Source organism: Macaca fascicularis, chromosome 8 (assembly GCF_037993035.2).
Source record: "Macaca fascicularis isolate 582-1 chromosome 8, T2T-MFA8v1.1".
NCBI classification, from domain to species: Eukaryota; Metazoa; Chordata; class Mammalia; order Primates; family Cercopithecidae; genus Macaca; species Macaca fascicularis.
Window position 1 is genome coordinate 134,025,664 of NC_088382.1, and position 6,000 is coordinate 134,031,663.

The following is a 6,000-nucleotide window of genomic DNA, read 5'->3' on the forward strand; positions in this document are numbered from 1 at the left end:
ATTGGAGTCGTTTATGTAGTATCAATCAGATTTCAACACAACTGCTGTGATTTGAAAGTTCAGCTGGGCTGAATAGCTAAGATGGCTCACTCACATGACTGGCTGCTAGCTCAAATGGGGCTGAGAAGCAGAGCACCTTCACACAGCCACTCCAGCTTGGTGAACTTCTCACCAGGCAGCTGGCTTTCCCAGAGTGAATGTCTGAAAAGAACCAGGCTTGTGGCCTTTTCTGACCTCTCCTTGGAAGTCACACAGTATCACTTCCACTATATTCTGCTGGCTACAGGCCAACCCCTAGGGCCAGCCCCCATTCAAGGGAAGGGATATAGACCCCACATCTTAATAGGAGTAATGCCAAAACATTTGAGGATATGTTTTAGAACCACCAGATAAACAATGTGATTTAAGCTTCTTAATTTGGCCTATAAGCCTATCTGTTTCGTGACCTGTAGGTGTATACATGGAGGCTGCCATTGCATCAAGGTAATTTTCCACATGGGAAAATTGCCTCGAAGACATTTACCTTTTGGAATCCAGCTGCTGCATAAAGAAGTCTGACATATCCTGCTGGAAAGACCAAATGGAGGAGGAGGCCCCAGCCAACAGCCCCAGCTAACTGCCAGACATGCATGACACCGTCTTGGACCATCCAGGCTCAAATGAGCCCCAGGTGGCAGCATTGAGGTCGAAAGCACTAGCTGCAGACCCAGACTGCCTGGATTTGAGTCTTTATACTGTCATTTATTAGGTGTGTAACCTTGAGCTGATCAACCTTTCTGTGGTTGCCCATCTGTTTAATGGGAATAAGAACATGTTCAGTTTGCTCACCTGTTAAATAGAGATAAGGACATCTGCTTTGTAATGTTATAGTGAAACCAAATTAATACATATAAAGCATTTCAAACAGCACCTGATACATGACAAGCATGCAATAAATACTAGCTATTATCTAAATGCCCATAGACCTCTCAAATCTCTAGGATTATGTCTTTGGACCCTCATTTGAGAAATGCCCACCTAGCTATCTGTCATTTAATACATGGGTGTGTATTAACTGGATCCCCTAACCACTTCCTTTTCTGAACAGCTGAATATCCTAAATATGAATGAATGAAGGAGCTAGGGAGGGAGATGATTTGGGGATCGTTTATGGGGCTGTGGAGAGGTATAGGATAGAGCAGGTCTAGATGCAGGTGGCAAAGGGGAGGTTCCGAGGAAATATGATGGTGCTGAAGAGGAAATGCTAGCTGGCTGGAGGGGGTTACGGAAATGGAAGACAGAAGGAAGGAAGGCCCAGAAGGCAAACTTGGTCTGGCTTCAGCCCAGCCTGTTCTTCACTTTTAAAGAGGACAGCCATCATACCTCAGTTAACAATCACAGTTTCCTCCTCATGAAAAATTGCTGCTGAATCATCAGTTCATGGCAAGCTGCATCATATAAATACACTCCAGAGCTCCTGGCTCCTCTGTTGCTGGCAGGACACACAGCTGTTTGCTGCCTGCCATTGATGAAACTTTACACACTCAGCTATTCTGCTTTAAAATTCTTGAAATTGTTGCTGTACCTGGTGGAACCTTTAACCATTTCTTCTGCCCATATTTTTGCAATTTCCTCGTTGCACTTCACGTCCATCAAGTTCCTGCCTTAGTTTCCTGACCCCTGGGAGGCCTCTGCACCACCGTAGTGGTGGTGAATAAATTGTTCCTTCACAATGGAAACCACAAAGTCCTATTAGAAAAATTAAAGAAGACTTAAGTAAGTGGAGGGAAATACCAATTCAAGATTGAAAAACTAGTAGTATGTCAATTCTCCCTAAATGAATTTGTCAGGGTTCTCCAGAGAAACACAACCAATAGGATATAGAAATGTATACAGAAAGAGATTAACCATGAGGAGTCAGCTGGTATGGTTATGGAGGCTGAGAAGTTTCATTATCTGCTGTCTGCAAGCTGAAGGCCCAGGAAAGCTGGTGGTACAATTTAGTCCAAGTCTGATAGCCTGAGAACCAGGGGGTCACAAGTGTAAGTCCCAGTCCAAGTCTGAAGGCCTGAGAACCAGGAGCACCAATGTCCAAGGGCTGGAGGAGACAGATGCCTCGGCTCAGGCAGAGATAGTATTTTTACCCTTCTTCTGCCTTTTTCTTCTATTTCAGCCTCTGTGTATTAGATGATGCCCACCCACATTGGTGAATGTGATCTTCTTTACTCAGCCTACCCGTTCAGATGCTGATCTCCTCCAGAAATACCCTTGCCAACATACCCAGAAAGAATATTTTACGAGTTACCTGGGCATCCCTTGACCCAGTCAAGTTAACACATAAAATTAATCATCACATCAAATTAATCTATGAATTCAGTGTGATCCCAATCAAAATCCCAGCTGGGTTTGTGTGCCTATATGTGTGTGTATGGAAATTGTCAAACTGATGTGAAAATTCACATTGAAATACAAATAGATATAACATTCCAGAAAGAGGATTGATCCCCTAAGCTCAAATCTCAGCACCTACTAGCTGTATCAGTTTGGAGATGTTGCTTATCACTCTAAGCCTTTGTTTTTTGGTTTTGGTTTTGGTTTGATTTTTATGAAAATCTACCTCACAGAATCATGCGGGTAAAATGAGACAATGTATGTTTTGAAAAAGAAAGACACAGTACCTAACATGTAGTAGATGTTCAACAAATGACAGGTAGTATTAAAAAGCCTCAAGATTTAAAAACTAGTGTTAGCAGTAGACCATATACTTAGAAGTGTCAGAGACTAATTCAACTTTAAAGCTAAAAGAAAGAGAACACAACTAGGATCTCTGTTTTCTCAGCTTTCCTTCACTCAACAACCCCTTGCATTCTAGCTGTCCAGGTTTCAAAGGAAGAAGTTTGGATGTGTAAATTTGGGAGTCATCAACATCCAGGTATCACTTAAAGCTATAAGCTGATCAGGTTGCCATTGGGGTAAAGATAGAGATGAGCAGAGAGTCTGGTCCTGACTCTGGGATTCCTCATGGATGAGAGCTTGTAAGAGGCACAGGAGGCAACAAGGTAAGAGGAAAACTGGAGAATGGTGAGGTTTATGGCCTGAAATGATGTTCACCTAATGTAAAATTGGTCATTTTTGTTGTTGGAAACTTGGGTGATTTTTGTAAGTTTCTCCTTTGCATTTGTCTCTCTTGCTCGAATTGTTTATGATAAGCATATACAATTTAAACAAAAACAAAGAAAGTAACTATGGAATTCTTTTCGTATAAAATACCTGAGAAATCCTAGATAAATCTCAAACAGACAATCTCCTCTAAGTCCTTTGTACTCCTCTACATCATTCTTTCAATACAGCTTTTCATCATCACCACTGGGGCACTTCATTTCTAAAGATTTAATCTAGACCGGGTGTGGTGGCTCACGCCTGTAATCCCAACACTTTGGAAGGCCGAGGCGGGTGGATCACTTGAGGTCAGGATTTCGAGAGGAGCCTGACCACCATGGTGAAACCCCTCTACTAAAATACAAAAATTAGCTGGGCATGGTGGCAGATGCCTGTAATCCCAGCTACTTGGGAGGCTGAGGCAGGAGAATTGCTTGAGCCCGCGAGGCAAAAGTTGCAGTGAGCCAAGATCATGCCACTGCACTCCAGCCTGGGCAACAGAGTGAGACTGCATGGAAAAAAAAAAAAGATTTAATCTACATGCTAAAAAATGTCAAGCACAGGGCAAGACATATTATTTCATGAAAACAGGATGAAAAATATAAGAAAGGGGCTGTCAATTGGAAACTCAAAACTTCTGTGCTTTATTTCATACTCTATGAGGCTCATGTTTATCTACCTATAATATCACATTTATATGCAACACCTACAATAACGCACCTATATGCAACAAGTCTTTGTTCCACACCCAACACAAAAAGTGCATATGTGCACAAATACACAGAGAGACACACACACACATACATACACATGCACATACAGGCACAAACACACAAACAACTACCTGACTCTTGGAAGCAATATTTTGTAACTTTTTCCCCTTCCATGCTGACGTTTGCCTTTGAGGTTGGGGAAGGGTTTTTGATTAAAGTAAATATAAGCAAGGCTATAAAACGCCCTCTCTCCAAACTTTAAAGTCAAATTCTTAGCGAGGCTTTGAAATATTTAGATGCTGCAATAGCTATTTTTTTTAATTTTTAATTTTTGTGGGTACATAGCAGGTGCATATATTCATGGGATACACGAGATGTTTTGAAACAGGCGTGCCATGCATAATTATCACGTCATGGAAAATGGGGTGTGAGTCCCTTCAAGCATTTATCCTTTGTGTTATAAATGATCTGATTATACTCTTTTATTTATTTTTAAATGTACAATTAAATTATTATTGGCTACAGTCACTCTGTTTTGTTATCAAATATTAGGTCTTGTTCATTCTTTTGAACTATTTTTTTGTACCCATTAACCATCACTGCCTCCCCTACACACACCTACACTACCCCTTTCCAGTGTCTGGTAACCATCCTTCTACTCTCTATGTCTATGATTTCAGTTGTTTGATTTTTAGATCCCACAAATAAGTGAGAATGTGCAATGATTGTCTTTTTGTGCCTGGTTATTCTCACATTATGTTAATAACATAATGACCTCTAGTTCCATTATTGCAAATGACATGATCTCATTCTTTTTTATGGCTGAATAGTACTCCATTGTGTATAAGTACCACATTTTCTTTATCCATTCATCTATTGATGGACACATAGGTTGCTTCCAAATCTTGGCTATTGTGAATAATGCTGCAATACACATGGGAATGCAGATATCTTTTCGATATACTGATTTCCTTTCTTTTGCTTATATACCCAGCAGTGGGATTGCTGGATCATATGGTAGCTCTATTTTTAGTTTCTTAAGAAACCTCTAAATTTTTCTTCATAGTGGTTGTACTAATTTCCATTCCCACCAACAGTATACAAGGGTTCCCTTTTCTCCATGCCCTTGCCAGCACTTGTTATTGCCTGTCTTTTGGATATAAGCCATTTTAACTAGAACAAGATGGTATCTCACTGTACTTTTGATTTGCAATTCTCTGATGATCAATGATGTTGAACCTTTTCATATGCCTGTTTGCCATTTGTAGGTCTCCTTTTGAGAAATGTTGCAAGAACTATTTTTGAAAAATGGCTCCATCTTTTGAGCCCAGCAGAAAGGTCAATGTTTGAAAGACATTCAATGTTCCTGTTTGTGTTGAAGGGAAAATAAGGTGTCAATACAGATATGCTGAACACCTTTTCCAAGATACCTATCAAATCATCTTCTAAAACATATCTCAATTCAACACATTGACACCCACTCTGTACTAGCTATCACGCTAGGTACTAGGAGCATACAAATAGAAAGATACTTTGTTTAAAGCCAAATTATCTGTTTAAGTTCTAGTATTTTAAATGTTATGGATTATTGCTATTCAATAGTGTCCAATTCTCAGGATCCAAGGGAACTGTTCTTCCTTGACCCCTTGAAGTTAGAGGTGATCTTGTGGCTTACTTTGGACAACGAATAGAGACCTGACATATTTCATTTCTGAATGTCTGTGCTCAACTATGCAGCTCTCTCATCTCCTACCATGGTGAGATTCGCAACCTGTGCCGAAATTGATGTTCCATTAAATTGTTGAAACTTGGAATAGTGAGCCAATATATGACAGCTTTCCTGGGGATTTTCCTCAACCCACAGCAGACTTCTCATGTCAGAGAAATAAACTCTTGTGTGTTGTCAGTGTGATTTGGGGATTGGTTCTTACTACATCAAAACCTCACATATGCCTGGCATGGTGGCTCACACCTGTAATCCCAGCACTTTGGGAGGCCAAGGAAGGTGGATCACCTGAGGTCAGGAGTTCGAGACCAGCCTGGCCAACAAGGTGAAACCCTATCTCTACTAAAAATACAAATAAATAAATAAATAAATAAATAAATAAATAAATAAATAAAATACAAAACAAAACAAACAAACAAAAAA